The sequence below is a fragment of the Chenopodium album genome, chromosome 10, assembly GCF_948465745.1.
Source record: "Chenopodium album chromosome 10, dcCheAlbu1.1, whole genome shotgun sequence".
Taxonomy (NCBI): domain Eukaryota; kingdom Viridiplantae; phylum Streptophyta; class Magnoliopsida; order Caryophyllales; family Amaranthaceae; genus Chenopodium; species Chenopodium album.
The window spans coordinates 8,789,786-8,804,267 of NC_137843.1; the positions used below are offsets into that span (position 1 = coordinate 8,789,786).

Below are 14,482 nucleotides of genomic sequence, written 5' to 3' on the forward strand. Positions count from 1 at the left end.
AGCTTAATTTCAGTTCAATTCAGTTCATCTTCTAATTTTCTTCAGCTCAATTCAGTAAATATGAACAGTTCCTTAGTCATTTACACTTTGCAATTTGCATAAGTAACACATGTTCCTTGAACAAATTAAACCTACAACCATGGCCATTCTTTAGGTTACCTAAATATATTTTCTATCTTTTAGAATATGAAAAAAATATCATATTGTCAATTTGTCATTAGAGTTAAGACCTTAAGGAGTTATGGGGATTCATTGAGTGATATAAACGTGAATACGTGATACTCCATATCTAGTTGTTGCTTAAAGTATGTTCATCCATATATCGACTCCATATCTAGTTGTTGCTCAAAGTATGTTCATCCATATATTGATGACAACAAGTTTTCATTCGATTGTAACTTATATGTTAACTTAGATGGAACACACAAGAGGGGGGGTGAATTGTGTAGGAACTAGTGCTCCCAAATTTTGCGGAAATTAAAAACGTAGAACGAAATAAAGAGATGCGAAGAGATTTTTACGTGGAAACTCCTTGTGCCCAACAAGGAGAAAACCACGACCACTTGGGATTTTCGAACACGACTTCACTAAATAGGGCAACTACTCCGTTACAACCTATAAGGAACTCGACAAAACTTAAGTTCCAATTAGAACCTAAGCCAACCCCAAATGCTCACTCTAGCTTCTACTCCGAAGCCTACACTCAAGACTTAACTCTAAGTCTTTACAGGGATCACTCAACCCTTTCCCAAATTACAACTCAGTAATTTGAACTCTACGTGTTTAGATATCTTACAATAGTTGGAACATAGGAATACTCTCACTGACACAAATATATTTTTTACTCAAATGTTGTACGATTGTCAGGATGCCTTAAAACTGAAACTCAACTCCCTTTTTATATTGTTCCATCAACCCGACCACCTTCCCCACATTCTCCACTACTTGAGGTGGTGTTCTTAAACTTTAGGAACTAACTCAAGCTACGTGAAGAAGTCCGGAAGGTCGTTCAAGATAGAACGTGGGATAAGGTTTGAATAAATCTTTTCCTTGGAGAGTAATTTAAGGAATCAGTTAAAATCTTTTTACAGAAGATATTTATTTTGTTAAAAAGAAAATATCAGAGAAATATCTTTTTATAATTTTTTAACAAAAACCAAATATAAGATAAAAACTAATTTTATAAAACTGATCGTATCGTTTCAATTTTAATTCCAATTAACTCTCATATTCCTTGTGTTCCAACCAATCATAAAATATCAAACACTTACATAAAGCCTAAAAATAATAACTCATACTTTTTAGTCTTCATGTAATACTCGTTGCTTTTTATGATATTCCAATAGGACCTTTGATAACTCTATCTTGCCAAATAGAACATCCAAGCATAAAACCTTCTTTGCCTTCTTCACTTCAAATTGTTGTGTATGCCATAGGTAGATTAAGGACTTCTTTTTGTTCCAAACCCCGGAACTTTGTTCTTAATAAGAACCTGCCTAAATAACCTGCACACTTAATACACTTTTATCAAATCGAGTTTGCTTGTCATCACCAAAACTAATCGAGGTCAACAATATTCCCCCTTTTTGGTGATGATAAACTTTACAAACTTATTTAAATAAAGAGACAAAATTGTAATGAAGAAAAGCAAATACAAGCGTCTAATAATTTACTTAATATTATTAATAACTAGTTTATATAATAATGTAAAGTAGTAAGTACTACCTGATGACTGCTTGGAAGAAACATGGTGAAACATGGTATGAGACTTTGTAGGAACTCGGATGACTTATATTCACTGTTTGCATTACTTTCCCCCTTTTGGCATCAACAAAAACAATAGTAATAGCACAATGATCCACACATAGCACCCGTTGTAGAGTTTATAATAGAGCTATGTATCAAGTTAACTCACAACCATACAAAACTTTCCAAGGCAATCACACATATGCTAATCAAAAGTACTTATTATCAATAAGCAAAAGTTCTATGTAGCACATATTACCAAAAAATTGCATAGCCAGTACTACAGACCCAAATAAAGCAAAATAAAGATAGTGTTCCAGTTGAAATCTAAGAAAGCAAAAGATTAAAGAGTAGAAAATGTAGCAGACTAGTCATCAATTTCAGGAACATCTTCAAAAGCAACCTCCTCCAGGCGATGAAGAACTGTGTCTTGTGCCTGAGTAACTGACTTTCTATGAGCTTTGGTTACAAGTTGAAGACGGTGTACTGACCCTTTCAAGGAACCTACAGTAGCTTGAAGTGACATGATCTTGTTGTCAATTTGATTTTGTTTAGATATCACCTGCTTCAGCATGTCAACCACAGTGTGTAACTTAGGATCACCACCAAAAGGTCCTGTGTTTCTCATTGTACCAAACCCAGATGTTCCAAAAGAGGTTGGAACACCAAAACCCGAGCTGCTACCAGTAGTGCCAAAAGTATGTGTGTTCCTTGTAGGAACATGTGGAATGACAGGAAAATTTAAAATCCTCTGTTTTGGTTTATCCTGCTCCACCATAGGCTCAAGTTTTTCTGGGTCACTTTCACTGTCCTCACTCTCTTCACTTTCGTCACTAGCCTCACTTTTCTCACTGCCCTCATCACTTACCTCAACAAAGGTGGGAGGTTTTATAAGTTTAGGTAGGCTAGCCACCCTCATGCTCCTTCTCCTTATCACACCAGTTTGGTTTGGTTTAACAATAACCTTTTTCTGCCTTTTTGTTTTGGATGAACTCTTTTTTTTCTCACTTTCCCTTTCTCCCTCTTTTTTCTTTTGTCCAATCTCAGGTGGAATAAAACAAGTTTTTCCATCCACCATAGTCAAGCCAAGAGCAGTTAAAGAGTTATATTGAAGAATGGTCTTAGCTTGCATGCGAAGTGAATCAAACACACTCAAATCCACATCGAAACTTTCAAACAAAGTGGTGAGCAAAGGACCATAACCAACAGTATACTTAGGAATAAAATGATGAAGATATTGGATCATAATCGATGGAAAATTAATGTTCAAATTATTGCCTAAACAATAAATTAGAGCACAATCTAGCAAACCCGCCTTATATCTCTTTTGTGGTCGAGGAATTACTCCCTTTCTAACAATGCTAAATAATAATTTCACCAAAGGTGATGAGAAATTATTTTGAGACACCACTGTCATAGTAGAATCTCAAGTACTACCCCCCAACATACTTCACTATTTGTTCATGAGTAATATCACCAATTTGCACAGTATGTTTGTGCTTAAAATAGTCATAATAACCAACATTAGGAACACTAAACAATTTTGCTAGATATTGTGCATCGAAAGACAGAGAAGTACCATTCACCTTACTTGTACACACACCATTCACACAACCAAAATTAAGCACAAATTCATTGACGACACCCTGAATTAAGGGTTTCTTTGCATGAACATTTAATAATTGAACCCAACCTTGAAACTCTAGTATGTCAAGTAATTCTGAAAACTTACAAGATTGACACCATTCCAAGTTTAAAGCAAAATCCCGAGTAAGACGATCGGCTTCGAGTGTGAGTGCTTTTAAACGCTCCTTAGCTTCCCCCTTAGATGGACCACCATCTATCTTTCGTCTCTTAGTTGTGCGGTTAGTGGAATTTGGGGAAAAACTAGGTTCGATCGGTTGAGGTTTTGAATTTTCCGATGTATTTGCCGGTTTTGAAACGGGATTGGTTGTTTGTGTAGGGGAGTACGGAGATGCATCCATCGGAGTTGGTGAGTCCGTAGATGGTGAAGAGGTACGGGGTCTTTTCTTTGATTGGTGAGGTAGTGGGGTGTTGTTACTTGTTTTTTCCATTGAAGGGTGTTGGTGTGTTTTTACAGAGGAGAGATAAAAAGAAAGGGGTAAAAGGTGTTGGGGAAGAAGAAAGGTTATGTGGCTAAGGTAATATGTAAAAGAATTTTAGTGGAATAAGGTCATAAGAATGCCTTAGACTCATAATATAGTCTGACAAAAATTTCTAACTCTTCAATTTTTTTTTTTATTTTTATTTTTTTTTTTTTTGAAATTTAAATAAGATTAAAAGATGGAACAAAATAAAATAAAATAAAAGATAAGTTTTAGAAGAGGTATTTAGCTATGTTTACGGAAGAGAATGTTTAGGGGGATAAATAAATCTTTTTGTAAATAATAGAGAAAAATAAAAAATTAAAAATTAGAAGATAAAATATGAGTGAAAAAAAAAATAAAAAGATACATGCTACATAACACAACAGGAACTTTAACAAGTCAACATGCTTATTTTTCTAATTTATACGATCAATTTGCACACATAGCAATTAACAAGTACTCATCCTGTATGATGATCATTTACCGGATACAACTCTAAATATGCTTTTGCACAATAATTTTATGCTGGATTTTTCATGACACATACTAGTTATTTGAGTCGTACCTGATTAGGAGATTTGCGTGCAATTCAGTGAATTTTTATCATACCAAGTTCCAATCTCATCTTTTCATGCTTCTCCCTGCTTAAAGGTTTAGTCAAAATATCTGCAATTTGATTATCAGTTGGGCAGAAATCTAATTTAATTAAACCTTTTTCAACGTTGTCCTTTAAAAAGTGATGACGAGTTTGAATATGCTTTACTCTAGAATGATGTACCGGATCTTTAGAGATGCAAATGGCACTAGTATTATCACAATAAATAGGAACACATTCTAGAATAATACCAAAATCTCTTAACTGTTGTTTTATCCAAAGTATTTGGGAGCAGCAAGAGGCCACAACTACATATTCTGCTTCTGCAGTGGATAAAGAAACAGTATTTTGTTTCTTGGAACCCCAAGAAACCAAACATGGACCAAGAAATTGAACCATACCTGATGTACTCTTGCGGTTTACCAAGTCTCCAGCATAGTCTGCATCTGCATATCCTCTTAAGTTGAACGTATCACTCTTAGGATAGAATAGACATAGATCGTCTGTTCCATTTAGGTACCTCAGAATCCTTTTTACAGCAGTCATATGAGATTCTTTGGGATTTGATTGGAACCTAGCACATACACCCACACTAAAAGAAATATCTGGTCTACTTGCCGTTAGATATAATAATGAGCTAATCATCCCACGGTACTTGGTTTGATTTACACTTTTTCCTTTGGGATCTTCATCTAGACGTGTAGCCGTTCCCAATGGAGTGTGATTTGTCTTTGAATTGTTGAGCTCATACTTCTTTAATAACTCCTTGATGTACTTTTGTTGGTGAATCATTATTCCTCCGTCAGTTTGTTTGATTTGTAGTCCGAGGAAAAAATTGAGTTCCCCCATCATACTCATTTCAAATTCACCACTCATTAGCTCAGCAAAATATTTGCACAAAGACTGGTTAGTTGCACCAAATATAATGTCATCTACATAAATTTGTACAACTAAAAGATGAATTCCTTTTGATTTCAAAAATAAAGTTTTATCAACATTTCCTCTTTTAAAATCATTTTGTAAAAGGAACTTTGAAAGTCTTTCGTACCATGCCCTAGGTGCTTGCTTTAGCCCGTAAAGAGCTTTGTCAAGCTTAAAGACATGATTAGGAAAGTTTGGATTTTCAAAACCCGGGGGTTGTTCCACATAAACTTTTTCTTGAAGATAGCCATTTAAAAAAGCACATTTAACGTCCATTTGATATAATTTAAAACCCATGAAAGCAGCAAAAGCAATTAAAATTCGAATAGCTTCTAATCTAGCAACGGGAGCGAAAGTCTCCTCAAAATCAATACCTTCTTGTTGGTTGTATCCTTTGACAACCAATCGAGCCTTATTTCTTGTAATGTTTCCATGCTCATCTAATTTGTTTCGAAATACCCACTTTAGTCCAATGACCTTATGGTTCTTCGATTTAGGTTCAAGGTGCCATACCTTGTTCCTTTCAAATTCATTTAGCTCTTCTTGCATGGCATTGATCCAATCTGCATCACCTAAGGATTCGGTATGATTTTTTGGTTCTATAGTAGATAAGTAGGCATAAAAGGCACAAAAATTTCAGAGTTGGGATCTTGTTTGGGTTCCTTTGCCAAGGTCACTTATAATTTTATCAATTGGATGTGATCTTTGGTGTTTCCAAGGTTTGGGTTGGAAATTTTGCAAAGTTACTCGATTGGATCCTTCAACATTTGTTTCTGCAGATTCTGTTGCTACTTCATCCACAACCTGTTCCAAATCTTCATCATGTGTTCCATTGTCTTCTGGAACAGGTGTTTTTTCTTGCTCATGTTGCGGTTCTGTTACAATTTTGACCAGCTGCTTTATTGGTAAAGGGACTTCTTCTTCATCCTGGTCAGTGGAACGGATCAGACCAATTTTGAAGTCTCCTTGTTCCTGTACAAGCTCATGTTCCTGTACACTAGATAAATAGTCAGTTTCATCAAAAATAATATGTACAGACTCCTCAACACACATTGTCTTTTTATTATAGACTCTGTAAGCTTTGCTATTCCTTGCATAACCAAGGAATACAGCTTCATCACTCCTTTCATCGAATTTCCCTATGTTTCTCTTACCATTGTTGTGCACGAAACACTTGCAACCAAAAGATCTGAAATGAGATATATTTGGTTTTCTACCCTTGAATAACTCATAGGGTGTCCTGTTAGTTATTGGTCGGATCATGACTCTATTGATGATATAACATGCAGTATTTACTGCCTCGGCCCAAAAGTTCCTAGGAAGATTGCTAGCAATAAGCATGGTTCTAGCCATATCTTCCAAGGTTCTATTTTTCCTTTCTACGACTCCATTTTGCTGTGGAGTTCTTGGAGCCGAGAAATTATGATCCGTTCCGTGTTCCCTGCAAAACTCATCAAATCTTGAGTTTTCAAACTCAGTGCCATGGTCAGAACGCATACTTATTAGTTGATAACCACTTGTCTTTTGAATTCTTTTAGCAAAAGCAGTAAATTCATCAAAAGTCTCATCTTTGCTAGAAAGAAATATTACCCATGTAAAACGAGAAAAGTCATCAACTATTACCAGAATATATCTTTTACCACTTCTACTCTGTACCCTCATTGGACCACATAAGTCCATGTGAATGAGTTCCAAAGGTTTAGCGGAACTTACCATTTTCTTACTTTTAAATGAGGATCTTACTTGTTTCCCTCTCACACATGCATTGCAAACTTTTCCACTTAGAAACTTTATTGAGGGAAGCCCCGCAACAAGCTCTTGTGTCCTAAGCTTGTCAATGAGAGGAATACTAGCATGTCCAAGGCGTCTATGCCATAGAAGTGAGTCATCTTCAATGACACGGAGACAAGTTAGGTTGTTCCTAGGAACTGTGTTGAGATCCACAATGTATGTGTTCCCTTCACGAATTCCTTCCAAGATAACCTCCTCACTGTCATTGTTAAAAATTCTACAGGAGTTAGAAGTGAAACTTACAGAGTTGCCTTTATCACAAAATTGTGAGATGCTTAATAAGCTGTGCTTGAGGCCCTCGACTAAAAATACATTGTCAATTGGATGGGAACTTGACTTTCCTACTTTTCCAATTGCGATTATCTCGCCTTTCTTGTTGTTTCCAAAAGTCACCGTTCCTCCATTATAGGTCTCCAGTGAGAGAAATTTAGATTTGTCTCCTGTCATGTGTTTGGAACACCCACTGTCGAGGTACCAAGTGTTGTTCCCCCTCACTGCGACCTGTAAGAAAACTAATTGTTAGTTTCAGGAACTCGGGTTTCCTTGAGTTCCTTTTCATCACCACTAGTTTTCTTAACCCACATCAATTTAACAGTATTTTCATTTTTGAGTATTTTCTTATTCCTTTTGGAACATGCTTCTTTCAAATGACCTATATTACCACAAAAGGAGCAGAGCTTGTTACTAGGTAAATCTACATATTTATTCTTCTTAGGGCTCTGCTTGGAAAAACCTAATCCTTCTCTTTTTTGAACTTGGGCATCAAGGATATATTTAGGAGTAATCTTTGGAACTTCCTAGCCTTCTTTCTAGCATTAGCTAAAGCAAGTTCCTTTTCAAGTTTTTCCTTTTGTTCCTTAACGGTAACAAGATCATTATTCAGTTTCTCAAAATCAGCATTGAAAATACACATATGTGTCTCAATAGAACTAGCAGAATCTAGACTAGCATTAAAAAATTTATATTGAGCAAGTTCTACCTTGAGAGTAATATTCTCATGCTTAGTACGTTCAAAAGACTCTTTTTAGCACAGTGTTCTGATCCAAAAGATCAAAGAACCTACTTTGAACGTCTGATCTAGTACTGTTCAGATAGGTGATGTGGTCTTTACTAATTTTGAGAGCTTTATCACTTTGTTCCTTTACTATGCTAAGCTTTTTAAAATCATCCAATGTTTCTAAACAGCAATTCAATTAATTTTTCCTTAGATAAAACACGAAGGGTTTTGGAACATACCTCATTTGATGTAACATCTTTCTTTTCTTTGATTTTGGCCATTAGACACAGATTGGCCATCTCTTCATTTTGTGGCTCCTCATCATCTTCTGATTCTGAGTCACTACCCCAAGCTGCAATCATTGCCTTGCGATAGTCAGGTTTTCCAAAGGTTGATTTGTATCTTTCTTTTGTCTGCTCCTTTCCTTTGGCTTTTCCTTGATCAGTTTCCCAAAGAGGACACTCACGAATGAGGTGTTCCGAACTTCCACACTTGAAGCATCTGGGATCAGGTTTAGAATTGGATATTCTCTTGCTTGGATTTTTACCCTTTTGGTTTCCAGTTTTAAGATTTTTATAGAATCTCCTAAACTTTCTAACCATCATGGCAACTTCTTCTTCATCAGGTTCTGAATCTTCTTGTTCCTCAACCTTAAGCACAAGTCCACGGTTTTTGGAACTCTCTGTGTTACTTGCTCCAAGGTGCAGCTCGTGAGTCATGAGAGATCCAGCCAGTTGCTCAATATTGAATTTTGTGAAATCCTTTGTTTATTGCAATGCAGTAACCTTGGCTCTCCATCTCTCATCTTGTGGAAGGCTCCTTAAGATCTTTCATATCTGTTCATCAATTGGTATAGTTCTTCCAAGAGAGACTAACTCATTCGTTATGTTAGTAAAACGAGTAAACATTTCTTGAATAGATTCTTTTGGATTCATTTCAAATCGTTCATATTTAGACATCAAAAGATCTATTTTGGAACGCTTAACTTCGTTTGTTCCTTCGTGTGTGACTTGTAACAAATCCCAAATTTGCTTTGCGTTCTTGCACCCCATGACTCTATTATGTTCATGAGGTCCAAGACCACAGTGGAGTAATTTTACAGCTCTAGCATTAACCTCCATTTTATCAAAATCATCTTTATCATACTCGGACATTGGTTTAGGGATTACCTCGTTTTTGTCATTGGTAGTTGTTACCTCAAAGTCGCCCACTTTAATAACTCGCCACACTTGATAGTTTTCTGCTTTGATGAAGATTTCCATGCGGTTCTTCCAATATGAAAAGAATTTCCTGTTGAACATTGGAGGTCTCTGAGTAGAGTAACCTTCTTCAAGTTTCTCGTGTGTGTTCATTTTGTTTGGATCACACAACTCAACAGGGTTGCCTGCTTTCTTTGAGTAACCCGCTCTGATACCACTTGTTAACTTAGATGGAACACACAAGAGGGGGGTTGAATTGTGTAGGAACTAGTGTTCCCAAATTTTGCGGAAATTAAAAACGTAGAACGAAATAAAGAGATGCAAAGAGATTTTTACGTGGAAACTCCTTGTGCCCAACAAGGAGAAAACCACGACCACTTGGGATTTTCGAACACGAATTCACTAAATAGGGCAACTACTCCGTTACAACCTATAAGGAACTCGACAAAACTTAAGTTCCAATTAGAACCTGAGCCAACCCCAAATGCTCACTCTAGCTTCTACTCCGAAGCCTACACTCAAGACTTAACTCTAAGTCTTTACAGGGATCACTCAACCCTTTCCCAAATTACAACTCAGTAATTTGAACTCTACGTGTTTAGATATCTTACAATAGTTGGAACATAGGAATACTCTCACTGACACAAATATATTTTTTACTCAAATGTTGTACGATTGTCAGGATGCCTTAAAACTGAAACTCAACTCCCTTTTTATATTGTTCCATCAACCCGACCACCTTCCCCAAATTCTCCACTACTTGAGGTGGTGTTCCTAAACTTTAGGAACTAACTCAAGCTACGTGAAGAAGTCCGGAAGGTCGTTCAAGATGGAACGTAGGATAAGGTTTGAATAAATCTTTTCCTTGGAGAGTAATTTAAGGAATCAGTTAAAATCTTTTTACAGAAGATATTTATTTTGTTAAAAAGAAAATACCAAAGAAATATCTTTTTATAATTTTTTAACAAAAACCAAATATAAGATAAAAACCAATTTTATAAAACTGATCGTATCGTTTCAATTTTAATTCCAATTAACTCTCATATTCCTTGTGTTCCAACCAATCATAAAATATCAAACACTTACATAAAGCCTAAAAATAATAACTCATACTTTTTAGTCTTCATGTAACACTCGTTGCTTTTTATGATATTCCAATTGGACCTTTGATAACTCTATCTTGCCAAATAGAACATCCAAGCATAAAACCTTCTTTGCCTTCTTCACTTCAAATTGTTGTGTATGCCATATGTAGATTAAGGACTTCTTTTTGTTCCAAACCCCGGAACTTTGTTCTTAATAAGAACCTGCCTAAATAACCTGCACACTTAATACACTTTTATCAAATCGAGTTTGCTTGTCATCACCAAAACTAATCGAGGTCAACATTATGACTTATAAATATTTCAATATATAAATAAGTATTAATTAAAATTACAAAAGATTGATATTCAAAAATAGGAGATTTTGTCAACAACTACCATTTAATTGATTACTTTTGATAACAACTACCTATTAATTTTTTTTTAATTTTTTTTTAAATAAGTACTACAAAACACAAAAAGTTTGAGTAGCACTACCACTTTTGATTTTCCGACTACAGTAATAGTTGTTCTCAAAAAAATATTATCTATTTGTCACATAACAACCATCTAGAACATTTCTTATTGCACATTTTTTTATTTTTCGTTCTAGAAGGTTTATCTATTACTCTATTAGGCTACGTTATATGAGTTATGACTAATGATTCAATTTTGCTTCAATTCATGTCCATCTTACTTAATAAAAATAGATGATATGGCAAATTAATTAATGATAATTGCAGACATATAGTACTAATTTATTCTACCTAATACAACCTAACAATGCACTCCATAATAATTAAATGACTCATAATAGAAGTTTAGCATTAAATTATTAATGCTAATTACGTGGTTAATATGTCATGAAACTCATCATTTTGGCATCCTCCTAGATTAGAAGATTAGTAGTAGAGAGTATGCGCGTCATGCTTGTAGGCTTGTAGCAATCATTCGGCTTTGAATTCTTATTGTCATCATTAACATCCAATTTTGTCATATCAGATCAATGCAATTTCTGATTACTTTTCGCTTTAGTACTCTTACCATGTTTGATGTTTGGCTTTTCCTCCAAAAAAAAAAAAAAAAAAAAAAAAAAATAAAAGAATGATGTTTGACTGTCATATTCACCCATTCATTAACATGAATAACATCCAATTTTATCATATTAGTAATCTGAATTTTTGTATACTCTATAACACTTATTTTTATTCAAAGATTTTTTTTTTTTTTGAATATTTGTATGCACATTAAAATAATACGAAAAGTGTTACATTTGAGATAGTAGTCATAGTACATACAAGTTATAGGGGAAGAAAAATTTTCCCGAATTTAGACTACGACTTAAGTTGACAATTCAATAATAAGGTATACTAACATATCATCCCTTTAAATCAATCTAAAAAAAAGACAAAATTAGTCACAAATTTCGCTAAAATACAGAGATTTACATACAAAAAGTAAACCCCCTCCCACATACGCCCACCAATTACACCCAAAAAAAAGCACAAAAAAAATATAAAACTAACATAAAAGTAATTAATTAAGAAGCCTTAATTTCCTAAATGAACCAAGATCACCTCACCTCACCTTACAAGCTCACCATAAGCAAACTGAAACGCAAACCGGTTTGACGCAAACTGAACCGAGTCTTGCGGCTTAACTCGCTCCCCGAACCGAGCCGACTCGAATCTACCCCAACTTAGCACCATCTTCTCCTCCTTAAACCCCTTCACTTCTCCAACTTTATCCTTCATCTCACTCACTAAACACCACAAGTCCTCAACCAAACCCGACCCATTTACCTCGAACATCGATCCGAGTCTCTCCTTACAGTCCTCCAATCTCTTAAGAGCACAAACCAACTCAACCGAATCAACAAAACTCAAACAACTCAATCGTTCCTTAAATTCCTCAACTCGAATAACAATCTCATCTACCGTAGTAAAATAGTCTTCACCTACTAATCCCATAACTTCTAGTAACAACTTATTACCCTCTAAATGAACACAATCAGGATTCTTACAAATTTCCTCTAGCACATTAATCAATCCATCAATCTCCCTTAACAAGTCCTTGCATAAAAGCGAGGCGATGATTTCCTTACCCTTTTCCCTCTCGAGGCTACACGACGTCGAAAATAGAAAATACCCGAGAATCCTAGAACTAGACAAGATCTGCTCCAGGTACTTGGCGTACCACCTGATCCAGGTGGACAACTCCCAGGTTATCGGAGACGAGTTGTCCCGAAAATCGGAGAGTTTAAGGTAGTTACGCCCGCCAGTAGCAGGGTAAACAGAAAGCTGGTCGTGTAATATGAAGTTTCCACGTCGGACAATGACGTGGAGAGCTAAGAGTGATTTTATTGCTACTGCTGAGGAAGATGTCTTGTGAAGTCGCCGCATGAGAACGTCAATCACTACGGCTGCCGCCGTACGTGGACCTTCTCCTGCGGCGAGTATTGCTGCGAGGTGGGATTCTTGGGGTGGCGTATCGGCCTCGTGGCTAGTGGCACGTAACACGGTGAGACGGAGCGCGGCCGTAGTGTGGTTGCGGGAGAGGAGGGCTGCCTTGCCTATTGACGCTTTGTCCTTGACCTTGCCTATAATGTCGCCTAGGAGTCCCATGTTTTATATTTTGTTTGAGTTGAAAATTTCGGAAATGGGTAGGAAAAAAACGAAGGTGGGAAGTTTTTAATATAAGGTATGATATGAATTTTATAAAGAATAAGGTTTGAATGGTACGAAATGATATCAACGGTTATAGGATTTAATTTAAGTTCAAGTTAAAGTGGGGTGGGGTTAAAATGTAAAGGAGGAAGAATAAAGAAGGGGACTGGTCATACAAAGATAAAGGGGATTATTAAAGAGACAAATTTTACCGGCAAACGACTTTTTGATTACTTATGAAAGAGAAACTTCCAACTTATATTGTCAATGCGTGCTACCATTGAGTGCTCAAAATCTTCAAATTGGCCAACTCTTGGATTGGTGCTAGTACTCCGTATAATTTTTTTGTTAAGGTGGCGATTCTGATTTGTGATTTTGCATTTAATAGTTTAAGTAGGTTAGTAGGGTACGTTGCACAATTTATTTTTGGGACTTTTTATGATTATGATTGTAATCAACTATTGAATTTTAATTGACATCAATGAACTTTTTTTTTTTTTTTTTTTAATCCACCGCTTGATTTTAACTTTGAATTGAGGATGTATTTACGTGATGACAAATATATTAAGGAGTATTTTATTTAGTATTGTATTCAACAATCTGATCAGTATTATTTTATAAAATTATTTATTGTATTTTATCTGAACATTGTATTACCTTTTATAGCAAGTGTACTATCCAGAAGAACGTCGTCAATCAAGAGGTTTGCATTGAAACAAGATAAATACAAAGTCTTACTCAACGTCATATGCATTGGCTTTTTTTGTCCTCCCGACATATAGAAAAATGCATTATTTAAATTTAACTCTTGAATTTAGAATTTTTCTAATATCATCTCACTCATACGATCATACCTTACTAATATTTACTTCGTATTTCCTACAAGTATAATAAATAAGGTCATGTATTAATGTGTAATAAGTATAATCATCAACAACACAACCTCTAACCATAAAATAATTAATTAAGGTTGGTACACTTGCTGATCACTATATGAGTGGATCCCCTAATCTATATCTATATCTATACTTAGTATTTAAAAACTATAACCAAGAAACTAAGAAAGACACATGTCCTCATCCATTCTATTACACTTCTCTAACCATAGTGCCACATGTCATCTTACACTATTAATTTTTTTTATACCATTTTTTTTAATTCTTTCATTAAACTTATACTTAATCTTTCATACACACTTCATCTCTTCATCTTCATCTCTCCCCTTTAATTCAACCTTTTCCTATTCTCTCTTTAATTTTAGCCCTTCCACCTTCTATTTAAGCCTTTTTTTCGATTAAAGTTCCATAATTCTTATTTCTTTAATCATGTTTCCGATTACATATTATACCCTATAATGACTTACTGATATTTCTTCAC

At 35.3% G+C, this 14,482-nt stretch overlaps 1 pseudogene; it reads right to left on the bottom strand.

Moving 5' to 3' along the window:
- Positions 1 to 11,856: 11,856 nt before the first annotated feature.
- LOC145563431 (putative clathrin assembly protein At4g40080 pseudogene) lies at positions 11,857 to 13,071 on the bottom strand (annotated as a pseudogene).
- Positions 13,072 to 14,482: the final 1,411 nt, after the last annotated feature.